The sequence below is a fragment of the Stenella coeruleoalba genome (assembly GCF_951394435.1).
Source record: "Stenella coeruleoalba genome assembly, chromosome: 16".
Lineage (NCBI taxonomy): Eukaryota > Metazoa > Chordata > Mammalia > Artiodactyla > Delphinidae > Stenella > Stenella coeruleoalba.
In genome coordinates this window covers 12236790-12249054 of record NC_137162.1, presented here as the reverse complement: position 1 = coordinate 12249054, position 12265 = coordinate 12236790, and the positions used below count along the sequence as shown (strand labels likewise).

Sequence of the window (12265 nt, the reverse complement as noted above, 5' to 3'; positions counted from 1 at the left end):
GACGGGGCCAGCCTGCCCCCCATCACACAGCAGCAGCGAGCAGCTAGGAAAGGGACCTGACCCCCTGCACTCCCTGGACTCACATCTTCCACTAATCACGGTGCAACTCCAGGTGTGGCTGACCCCATTCATTCCCCACCCCCTCCAACCAGAAGCATTTCACAGCTTTCTCTCAAAAAGATCCAACTCTACAATTCTTAGTGAGATGTCGATTTTACTAACACTTTGGTGGGAAGACAAGGAAGACATTTTATACATCGCAAGGTGAAGCTCCATAAAAACCACCGTTAAAGATTCTCTGTTCTCTGTGTATGTTCCCCCAGCTTATCTCGTTTTGTCACTTCCCAAATTCTTCTACTGTCCTCAGCCCTGGCCTGAAACCCTATTGAGCAAAAAAGGCATTAAGCATCTACTGTAACTGACGTCTGTCCCTTGGCGGGGATGAGAATCCTCGCTCTCCATCCAGACACAGCTTCTCAGCTGCTGATCAAATTGTTCTCCATAAGTCCCTTCTCCCTCTTTGCAAAACAGATTCCTTTGTGGAGGAGAGATTATACTACTGAGAAATTAAGTTAGTCTTCACAGTGGCGCAATAAGTTGAGTTTTTTCCATCGATCAGGCACTGTGTAAGGAAGGCACTGACATGCGTGACTTCATGTAATGTCCCCAACGACCTTGAAAGGTAGGTACCCCCACTGTTAAGGGGAGAAAATTTAGTCCCAGAGAGATTGAGCAATGAGCCCAATGTCAAACAGCTAGTAAATTAATGAAAGACAAGTCAAATTTTTTTAATGAGCAAAGATTTGAATAGACATTTCTCCGAAGAAGGTATCAAGTGGCCAACAAGTACGTGAAAAGACACTCAAATCATTAGCCACTGGGGAAATGCAAATCAAAACCACAGTGAAATACCACTTCACACCCACAGGATGGCTACACTCAGAAAGACAGATAGTAAGTGTTGGCGAGGATATGGAGAAGTTGGAGCTCTCGTACGCTGTTGGTGGGAATGTAAAATGGTGCAGACACTTTGGCAAACAGTCTGGCAGTTCCTCAGAAAGATAAATATAGGGAATTCCCTGGTGGTCCAGTGGTTAGGAAGTGGTGTGGCCAAAAAAAAAAAGATAAATATAGAAGTGTCATGTAACTCAGCAATTCCACTCCTAGATATCTACACAAGAGAAATGAAAACACGTGTTCACCTAAAAACTGTACACAAATATTCATAGCAGCGTTATTCATAATAGGCAAAAAGCAGAAACAACACAAATGTCCATCAACTGATGAATGGAAAAATGAAATATGGTATATCCGTAAATTAAATATTATTCAGGCATAGTGCTGATTCGTGCTACACAATATACACGAAACTTGAAATTATTATGCTAAGTAAAAGAAGCCAAACACAAAAAGCTACATATTGTATGACTCCATTTACATGAAACGTCCAGAAAAGGCAAATCCACAGGGACAGAAAGTAGATCAGGGGCTGCCTGGGGCTGGGGGAGGGGAAACGGGAAGGGACTGCTTTGAGTGCAGAGTTAATTTTTTTTTAATTTTTTGTCAGCACGGTGGGGTCTTAGTTCCTGGAACCCGCACCCTCTGCAGTGGAAGCACAGAATCCTTTTTTTTTTTTTGATATTTATTATGTTTATTCATAATTTGATTATGCTCGGTGGGCAGCACATCTCCAGGAGCCTCCCGGAGCCTGGGGATCTGAGCTACGGTCACAGACCATGCAGGAGGCTTCACTAGGGTTGGGAGGCTGCGGGCTTTCCCTGGTGCTTTCCCACGTGCTGACAGGGAAGGAGAGGGTGCGAGCACCACCATTTCTCGAGTCAGGACTTTCTCCTTTCTACACTTCCTCCATGCCCTGTTAGTCATCATCATCATCATCCTCTGGAACAAAAATATCATGCTCCTCAAGCAGGGCAGCAAAGTTCTTGCTAATGAGCGTCCCGACAGAGAGAAAGGGGATCACAAGGGAGAACACACGGAGAAGGGAGAAGGACATTTCACTGGTTTGGGCAAAATGGAGCCGTTGAGAGTAACGGCGACTGACCTCATGATACCAGACTCCGAACTGAGCCGCCGCGTCCGCCGTCCATCGGAGACCTCACCACCTTTCCTCGGGCTCAGCCGGCTCCGGAAAGCCCCAGATGCGACGGGTGCCAACGCGAGCCAGCGAGCCGCTCCGGACGCCATCTCCCAGCTCCGTCCCTCGTCTGGGCACCTGGAAGCACTGAACCTTAACCACTGGACCGCCGGGGAAATCCCCGAGTGCAGAGAGTGATGCAAATGTTCTGCAATTAGACAGTGGTGATGGTCACCAAACCTCGTAAATATAATGAAAACCACTGAATTGTGCACTTTAAAACGGTGAATAGGGGCTTCCCTGGTGGAGCAGTGGTTGAGAGTCCGCCTGCCGATGCAGCGGACACGGGTTCGTGCCCCGGTCCGGGAAGATCCCACATGCCGCGGAGCGGCTGGGCCTGTGAGCCATGGCCGCTGAGACTGCGCGTCCGGAGTCTGTGCTCCGCAACGGGAGAGGCCACAGCGGTGAGAGGCCCGCGTACCGCAAAAATAAATAAATAAAACAAAACAAACAAACCAAAAAAACGGTGAATACTATGGTATGTGAATTACATCTCAAAAACAAACCAACAAAACAGCTGATAAAAAGCCAGCCAAGAGTCCAACCCAAGCCATCAGCCTCTTGGTCCTGCTCTGACACCCCTTAAAACGCCCATCACAGCCTCACACCACCAGAGTCCCTCATGAGGAGACTCTCACACCCACATCTGCTGCTGAGGGGCAGCTGGCATTTTTTTACCGTGTGACTCTGGGGACAAGGCCCCATCCTTACAGCTAGCTGGGTGGGGGCGTGGCCTGGAACACCCCCAGCCTGGCCAGAAACCTGTGACTTCACTCCACAGGACAGCCCAGGTCAGCCAGATCTCTCTCTCCCTCTCTCTCTCTGGAGTCTGGAACCGGAGAACGAGGGACTGAAGAGGTGAGCTGTGAGAGACGGACAGAGGGGACATGGGGGAGGCCTGCACTCAGAGCAGCCCCGGGAGCTGGTGAGCAGGTGGAAGTCGGAGGAGGCAGCAAGGATGGATAAGCCAGGGAGGGCAGTCAGAAGAGAGCAGGAAGCGGCTGTCTTCTTCCTTCCCAAGGCTCTGTGGGCTCCTTGAGCCACACTCGAGTTCCTGTTCTGATTCCGAGTCCCCACGGTGTCTTTACAGTAGCCACCTGCTCAAGGGAGGTCTGTTCTTTGCACTGAAAAGAGCCTGATGACACCCAGAAGGCATTTGTGGACCCAGGTTGGATAGACCAGCTCCCCCAGATTCATGGCCTTAGGGATGGGTTCTTTCGTTTACAAAGAAAACAGCAGATCTCAATGGTCTCTTCTGGAGCCCAGCCAGGAAAGCATCGGGCCATCTGCCTGAGATTCCATATGTAGGACTCCAGGACCCATCTTAGATACTGGCCTCAGAAGCCCTTGCACCTGCCCGGCAACGAGAAGATAATACACAAGGCGTAGGTTTCCACAGTGCGGACCAGTTACCATCTTGGTATCATTCTTTACTCTCCTTTGTCTTCTGACTTATTTGCTATGATTTAGCCTCTGCAATCGCCTCAAGTTAACCCAATTTTTTACAGACCAACAATTGGTGTGGAATAATAAAGACAGTCAAACTAAATATCTTATCTGGAGTGACCTTGAACTTATCAGTATTCTTCAAAGTAAGGAGAAGACATTTCACATCTCACTTTTAATGAGGAAAAAAAAAACTGTTCCTGGAAATATTTACCTTTCATCTGCTGCGCTGAGAGATGGGGGAGATTTGTCGTCTTTGATCTCCACTTGTTTAATTACCGGGAAATGAAGTGCGCGTAAGCCAGCAGGATCATGAAGTCTCACTCTTGCTGCAGAAGATGGCAGCTGGGGACCCAGCAGCCTGGCATTTTATTTTCCCAGATCAAAGCTGAACCAGCACCAGGATGGAAGAAGTATCCCGATGAGATGCGCCTGAAGAAGAACCAGGTGGCAGAGACTTGACCAAAGGGGTCACTGGACCAGCATCTCCCATGGGGTCTCCCCTTCTCGCCTCCCACCCTAAGAGAAGGGCACGGTGTAGTCCAGGGCCCTGTCTGGCCTGCCTGCACACCACATGCCAGGCCCCAGCTTGAGGCAAGCCCAGCACACCTGTGCACCCACGGCCTTAGTTCTGACCACTTTCGACACACTACTAGCACCTGACTCCACCTGTGCTGGACCTCCCAGCTACAACCTCAGGTTGGTCCTCTTCTGAGCCTCACCTGCACAGCTCAGGTGAGTGAACACCATCCCAAGGAAAAGACCAGGGGACCGAAAACAAGACAAAAGCTGGCCTTCTCCGTGGACTGCCCATGACATGGAAGCTGGAATTTGGCCTCTGGGCATGCAGGGGCTGATGGGTAACCACGGGATGAAGGTGGGTAACATCTGGTGGGGGGGGGCACTGTCGGTTGTGATGGATAGCATCCCACCATCCTTAGCACAGGAGTAACTCCACGATGCTCATCTCTAAAATGAGGGTGTTAAATGAGCCATTCTTTTTTTTTTTTTTTTTTTTGCGGTATGCGGGCCTCTCACTGTTGTGGCCTCTCCCATTGTGGAGCACAGGCTCCGGACGCACAGGCCCAGCGGCCACGGTTCATGGGCCCAGCCGCTCTGCGGCATGTGGGATCTTCCCGGACCGGGGCACGAACCCACATCCGCTGTATCGGCAGGTGGACTCTCAACCACTGCGCCACCAGGGAAGCCCTAAATGAGACATTCTTGAAGAGCCTTCCCTCTTTAACATCATCTATCTTTATGATTCTATTTACTGAGCCTCCTCTGTAACCAGAACTGTGCTAGCTCCTCCAGAAGCCACATGGGTTGATCATGGCAGTGGTGGTGGTGATGGTAGCTGCTCACATTTACTGAGTCCTCACGATGTGCCAGGTGCGCCAGGGGCTGTACAAAGATTAACTCATTTCATCTTCAGAAATCCCCATGAGGTCAATACCATTATGTATTATCCCATTTGACAGATGAGGAAACTGAGGCCAGAAAGGTTCACATAGCTGTTAAGTGACAAAGCATGCTGTCAAGATATTATACTTCCCTTACATTCCAAACAAGGAGACAAGACAAATCCACATGAAACAACATAAGAGAAAATATGATGTAGGATTAAATTGTGCAGAACAAATGTTAAGCCCTAAAGCAGGAATCAGAAAACTATGGCACATGGAGCAAACAGTCCACTGCCTGTTTCTGTAAATAAAGTTTTATTGAAACACAGACACACCCATTTGGGGCATACTGTCTATGGTGGCTTTCATGCTGCATTGGCAGAGCCAAGTAGTTGAAACAGAGATCATGTGGCCTAAAATAGTCACTGTCTGACGCTTGAAAGTTTGCCAACCCCCTCTCTTATGGTGACCAACTGGCTGGGTTTGCCCAGCACTGAGGGAGTTCCTGAGATGCAGGACTTTACGTTTTTAAAACCAGTAAAATCTTGGGCAGACTGGAACAAGTTGGTCACCCTACCTGCTCTACCACAGCTCAGAGGAAGGCAACATCCCTGGGAGTTGCAGAGTTGATAGAGGTGAGCCTTGAAAAATGTGCAGGATTTGGATATATGGTGGGTGGGACATGGGTAGGATAGATGGAGGAAGAACATTTGAGATAGGAGAGAGCAGCAGGAGCCTGGAGAAAAATCAGCATGAGATGCTCATGGGACAGCGAGGAGAGAGACGGGTCTCCCTGAGCAGAGAATGCCCGTCAGGAAGCAGAAGTTGGGCCCATTAACTGAAGACTCCACAAAGGGTAGCTCATCATCATTGGTGGCAGTGTAAACAGGTCCCATCAGCTGGACAGTGCGTAAGTATGCATCAAAATGTTAAATGTGCGTGTGCTTTGACTGCCAATGGGGGAGACCCCAAATCAACACCCCACCCTGTATCCAAGCCTTCTGAAACGTGACTTTGTGGTTCCTCCCATCTTTACCTCTTAAGGTTGCAGTCAGCCACGTGATTTGCTTTGGCCAATGCGATGTTAGTGTACTGGTCTCAAGCGGACACTTAAAAAAGCCCTTACTTGTTTCTGCTTTCCCTCTTCTTCTGCCTTTGCCCTGAGAACATGTCTGGGCCACAGAGCAAAGCTGAGCCACCCGAACTGTCCCAGCCAAGACCAACTGAGGCCACCCAACCTGCAGCTGACTACAGACATGTGAGTGAGACCAGCCAAGCCCAGAACAGCCCAGTCAAGCGCCACCTAAATTGCCAACCCTCAGATTCAAGAGCAAAATAAATGCTTATTGTTTTAAGCTACTAAGTTTGAGGTCGTTCATTGCACAGCATTATTATGCAACTAGATAACTGACCCTGCCTAATCCTTTTTTAGGAACTTATCCTAAGGAGGTAATTCAATGAAGAGGCAAAGATGCATGAATAAGGATGTCCCTTACAGTGTTATTTACAATAGTTAAAAAACGGAAAACTTCTTTTGGAAAGATCTAAGTGCTCAGTAATGGTGGATTGGTTTTCAAAAATTAAATCCATACAATGGAATATCATTAGCCATTAGAAAAGGTAATATATATCAATATTTATTGACATGGAAAGATGTCTACTTCATGTTAAATGAAAAAGTAGATGGAAAAACAGGTTTTAAGGTGGATCTATTGTTTTTATTGAATATGAGAGAGAGGGAGGGAGGGATGGAGGGAGAGATCCATGCATCAAAATATTAACAGTGATTATCTTGAAGTAGTTGGATTTTTTTTTACTTCTTTATCCTATTCTGTATTGTATGAATTTGTAAAATGATAATGTATTATCCTTACAGACAGAAAAGAAAATGTCACCAAGAGAACCTTTCTCTCTACATATATAAAAACATGGCTTTCTAGTCCGTAGTAAACCTCTGCCCTCTCCACCAACTCCACTTACTACTGACTCTGGAATGAAATCTGACTGACCTTGAAGTTGCCCTTCTTGCTGACCCAGGAGACTAGAACCCACGTTGGGAGATTGAGGGGGGAGCACCAAGCCCCAATGATGAGGCTCTCTGTGGAGATACTGAGGAAAAGTTTTCCCTTCCAACCATCTGCAAAGAAATTACCCCTGAAACCAACTCCAACCATGCTTTTAAAAACTCCTTGCATCCAAGTAGTAATATTTTTGGAGTGAGATCTACTTTACAATATTTTATTAACTGCAGTGTTGCAACTAGAAGTCCTTTGTAGCTGTAGGTCTCAGGGGCCTTCCTGGGACGTTGCACTTAATGAGGTTTATAATTCAATATAACTACATCTGCATCTTTAATTATGCCTAACATTTAATCTTCATTGCTCCTCTTGAATTGGAAGAGCTACAATTAGATCTGCTGTAGTTTAATCTGATAATAAACATCCATGACATTTAGAGAAAAAATGTACTCATTTCATTAGAGTGGCCGACACATTTACCATTTGCCTGAACTGAACAAATACTCTCAACAGTCCTTCCAACTGTAACAGAGAGCATGGTTTTAAACTATCCCCTGTAGACCCCTGGAACTCTAGAGCTGACAAGGACCTTGTAGGTTAAGGAGTCTAACAGCACTATTTTTCAATGGAGGGCACTGAGGCCCAGAGAATCTAAGTCATTTGTCCACTGTCACACAGCAAGTTAGCAGATAGAGGCTATTACAGGAAATAAGTCCAAGGATTCTTGAATCACTGCCAGGTGGTCTGTTTGTCATTCCTCTATTGCCACCCTGGCATATATGGCTAAAGTAGGACATAATTTTTTGTTGACATTCCTCTGAGCAACCCCCACCTCCCTTTTTTTATGGAATCCAGACAAAATGTCATTCAAGTACCTGTATTGAGCATCATGCCCCAATCCCAAATTCAAAGCAATAACAAATGAAATATAAAAAGAGAAAATTAAAAAGACACACCCTCATTAAAAACAAAATAAATATCTCCAAGGACCAAAACTCAAGAAAATAAAACATTAAATGAACTGAAGGTTGGAGCTATTTGGCTGCAGGTCTAGAAGGAGGCAGAGGTGGTTAGGAGTTTAGTTCCACTGAAAACCAAAAATGCCCCATTTAAGACCCAGGATGAGACTCAGGCTCTTAGATTTAAGCTGGGACAGAGGCTAATAAAATAGGGAATGATACAGTTAGACAATCTCAATTTGGCAAGCATCATAGTAATAATAATAATAATTCAGGCAAGAATCATTAGCGGATGCTAAAACTTGTGGATAAAAATTTGAGGATAAACAAAATATTTACATAGTCTCAAAGACTTCCCCACAAAATGCTAATTACTTACAAAGGGGAAAACATTAACTATGAAAGTGGAGAAGTCTCGCGGACACCACCCGGACCAAGTGATCAAAGTTCACATCAGCAGCAGTGGCACAAAGAAGGACACGGCGTCACTCTCTTGGACTCCTTTCACTTCTCCAGTCTTCCTATTTTGCCCTTAACTCATTCTCATCTGTAAACCCCTCTTCTCTCTGCTTCTGCACCATCTTGAACCATCACCTCTAGTAGGCAGGGATTGGTCTGCTTAATTTATCTGGAAGGAGCTGGTCAAGAGACAGATGTTCCTGATTCCTCACATGTGCACCTTAAAAGGGCTTTTACCCCCAATACCTCATTGACCCTCACGGTCTGAAAATTAAGTAAAACATATTTTTCTCCCATTTAAAAAAAAATGTGAAAACCAGGCTCAGAGAGGTTAAGCCACTTGCCCAAAGTCACACAGCTAGCAAGTGGTTGAGCCCACGTCTCCTGGCTCCAGTGATAAGATGCTACAGTTGACGTGGTGGTTGACTCCCCGATATCCATCCCCCTCCCCCACTGTGTGGCCACAGTTCAGTTTCAGGGACTGACCCTGCCTCCAGGTCGGCCCCATTTAGTCAATGCAAACCCAACGAAAATGAAATCCCATCTCCCTTCTTCAGCAGCTGGAGCAAGAGCTCAGGCCTAAGCTGATCAGCATATGCCATTCCCCTGGGCCTGGGGAACAGTTCTAGCCAATGAGACACGATAAGAAGTCTGCTAGGGCTTCATGTCTTATGCTTCCTTACTTTTAAGAACAAGACTAGGAAGCTTCTCTCTCTTCCTAAAATAAATGGGGAAGAAGATAGCCCAGCTTGCTGCTGGCAGCAATCCTACAAAGAAGGGAACCAGCCCTAGAACAAAACTGACACTGTGGATGGAGGAAGAGAGAGGTAGAAAGGACCAAGCATCCGTGATGACCTTCTGAAGTGCAATGTCAGACAACCCTGGAAGCTACGTTAAGTTGGTTCATCTGTTCATTGCAATCAAAAGCACCCTACTGGGTGCAGGCCCCCTCTCCCCTGAGGCAGCCCAGCAATGGGGAGCCCAGCAGCCCAAGTGTCCCACTGAGCTCCAAGGTAATAATGACACCTGCCTCACCAGCCCCCATACACCCCCGCTGTCCTCAAATGGCTGTTTGTTGACATCGCTTCTCTTGAGTTTTTTAAACTTCACAAGGAAGGCAGTTCTATAGTGCTGTGAGCTCTCTTTCTGAGAAGCAGCCCTAGTGCTAAGGCAGGATGAAGATTCGTCTGTTCCCAGTACCCGCCACCCCTCTCTCCTCCCCCACAAAGAGCAGCTTTCCTCTGGAACCCATGCACATGCTGTTTATTTCTAACTGCACCAGCAGGTCCCAATCCTGTTGCTTGCTGCTTCTAGTTATTCACTTGGAGTCAGAGCTGCTGGGAAGTCAAAATTAGCCTTATTCTACCAGCATGAAAAGGAAATGCAGAAGCAGTCTTTCGGCTTCACAGGGGCAAGGAGCTGGGATTTTTCTCCTCTTCCTGTGAACACCAGGGCTCATGCTTACATGGGTCTATGATTACACAGCCATTTGGAAATTCTGTGAATTGGAAGCAGCGCTGTCACTGACTTCCTACAAAGAAGAGGCAGCAGGAGAAGTCTTCCAGAGGAGGGACATAGGGGCAGCCATCTGGTTGGAAGCCACCGCATTTACATAAGTTGTCTCTTCAGTTGAGGTGGTGAGGAGCAGTCTGTAAGGGGGGGGGGGGTTAATGACCAAAGCCCTGCTTGACACCATGTATTGATCAAGTTTTTTATTTAATTTTTTATTTGCTGTATTTTATAATGCTTTGACATCTTGGAGCCTTGCTGATCTTGGAGAGACTGACCCTCCCAGGGCTGACTAATTCCTAAAGACAGCAAACACCTTGCCTTCCGTATGCTATTCCTATGCAAACCGAACCAATCCAAAGCCCATAAATCCACCTCCTCCTTTATCTAGCTTTCTAATACCATGTTAATGTTTCCCCTGCCCTAAATCACCACCAGGCCGGGTGCCAGACATATAGAGACCACCCTTATAGCCCAGAGCCCACTGACGTTATTCAAACTATACAATCCTAAACTTGCCCAAACTTGCCTACCCTGCCCATGCATTCCTTCCCATGGAAACCTCAATAAATGCTCTGACCATGCTCTCCCTTCACTCCTTCACTCCTGGCCCACCCAGGTGCTTCCCCATTTGGCCCTGCAGGGCACTGTGTGCCCCCTTGTTTGGGGAACTGTGAGTAATAAACTCTTCTTTCAAGGCAATTGTTTCCGTGTCTGTCATCTTACCACATCTGATTAAGCCAGATCAGCTAGCAAGAGAAAGACAGCATGATTGTAGGTGATGCCTATCACACTGCAAAGTAGGAATTATTAGCTCCATTTTCCATGTGAGAAAAGTGAAGCTCAGATGGTTGAGTAACTTGCTGATGTTGGTTAACAGAGAATATTGATCATGAGCTAAGGGTGCAGCAGTCGACTTCTTTTCATAGAGTTATATGAAATTTTAAAGATATTGATATTTGGTGGGAGAATTGAGTACTATTCATCAAAATGAAAATGTTTTATTTTAGGACTTCCTTGGTGGTCCAGTGGGCAGTACTCCATGCTCCCAATGCAGGGGGCCCAGGTTTGATCCCTGGTCAGGGAACTAAATCCCACATGCATGCCACAACTAAGAGGTCCACATGCTGCAACTGAGAGGTCCGCATGCCGCAACTAACATGCCGCAACGAAGATCCCACGTGCTACAACTGAGACCCGGCGCAGCCAAATTAAATAAATTTTTTAATGGTTTATTCTAGGAGGGAAATTTATTAGACTTAGTTAGTGGAAATGAAATATGTTACGTGAGTCCATTCAGAGGGGCTATTGGGGAAAGCTGACAGAATAACTCGGAGGAACTGGCCGGCATTACTCCATCAAATCTCCTGGGCTTTTTGTTTACATTCTTACAACCTCGAGAGGAGGTGAGCCAAGTTGGAATACAGCCAGTAGAGCAGAGGGTCCCGCTGAGATTGAACTTGGCAGCCCCTCTCCGGGGTATCCCAGTGACAAAACATGCCGCCCCCCAGCATGTTGGTGATACAATAAGGAAAGTCACATGCAGGAAGTAAACAGTCATCAGGGGAAGAGCAACACATGGTCTTACTCACTGCTACTCAAATCTGGTCTGGGGACCAGCAGCCTTGGCATCACCCAAGACGTTAGAAATGTGGAATCTCGGACCCCATCCCAGACTCGCCAAACCGGAATCTGCAAGTTAACAAGATCGCCAGATGATTCACATGCACGTTACAGTTCGGGAAGTTCTAGTCTTTATGGTTCCACACTTGCGAATGGGGGACAGTGGGGAAACAATTAGGATGTGGATGAAGAATGAGATCACAGATGGACTCAAGCTGTAACTGAAAGGGCTCGTACTGAGCCTGTGTGCTTGGCGCCTCTTTGGTGCCACAGACCTGATACAGCTCCTACTGCTTTCAGGGTTAGGTTATCAGGGTATTACCGACTCAGCCTGGATAATCCTTTGTCATGGGGGTTGGGGGGGGCTGTCTTGTACATTGTAGGCAGTTTAGCAGCATCCTTGGCCTCTACCCACTAGATGCCAGTAGCATTCTCCAATTCCATCCCAAACCCCCTTGTGACAACCAAAATTGTCTCCAGGCATTGCCAAATATTCCAGGGCAAGTGGAGGGGAAGGGGTGTGTATGTAAAATCTCCCCCTTCCATTGAGAACCACTGAGTTAAATAAAGCATTCTTATGAATTCATGTTGCCTCACCTGTTCTACCTGGGACCGTCAGTATAGGAAAGGACTGGGAGACGGTGGAATTTGTTTTTGCGGTCAGGGTGAATCCGCTGCTGCAACTGCCTT

The 12265-nt window shown here is 46.9% G+C and overlaps 1 pseudogene across 1 annotated transcript; it reads right to left on the bottom strand.

The window, feature by feature from the left end:
• Positions 1–1491: 1491 nt before the first annotated feature.
• On the bottom strand, positions 1492–11624 carry LOC307175609 (essential MCU regulator, mitochondrial-like; annotated as a pseudogene). The gene is made up of 3 exons (XR_013831784.1): positions 11545–11624; positions 3816–4033; positions 1492–2233 (listed from the first exon to the last, which is right to left on the bottom strand). The product of XR_013831784.1 is annotated as an essential MCU regulator, mitochondrial-like (transcript).
• Between the last annotated feature and the right edge of the window lie 641 nt (positions 11625–12265).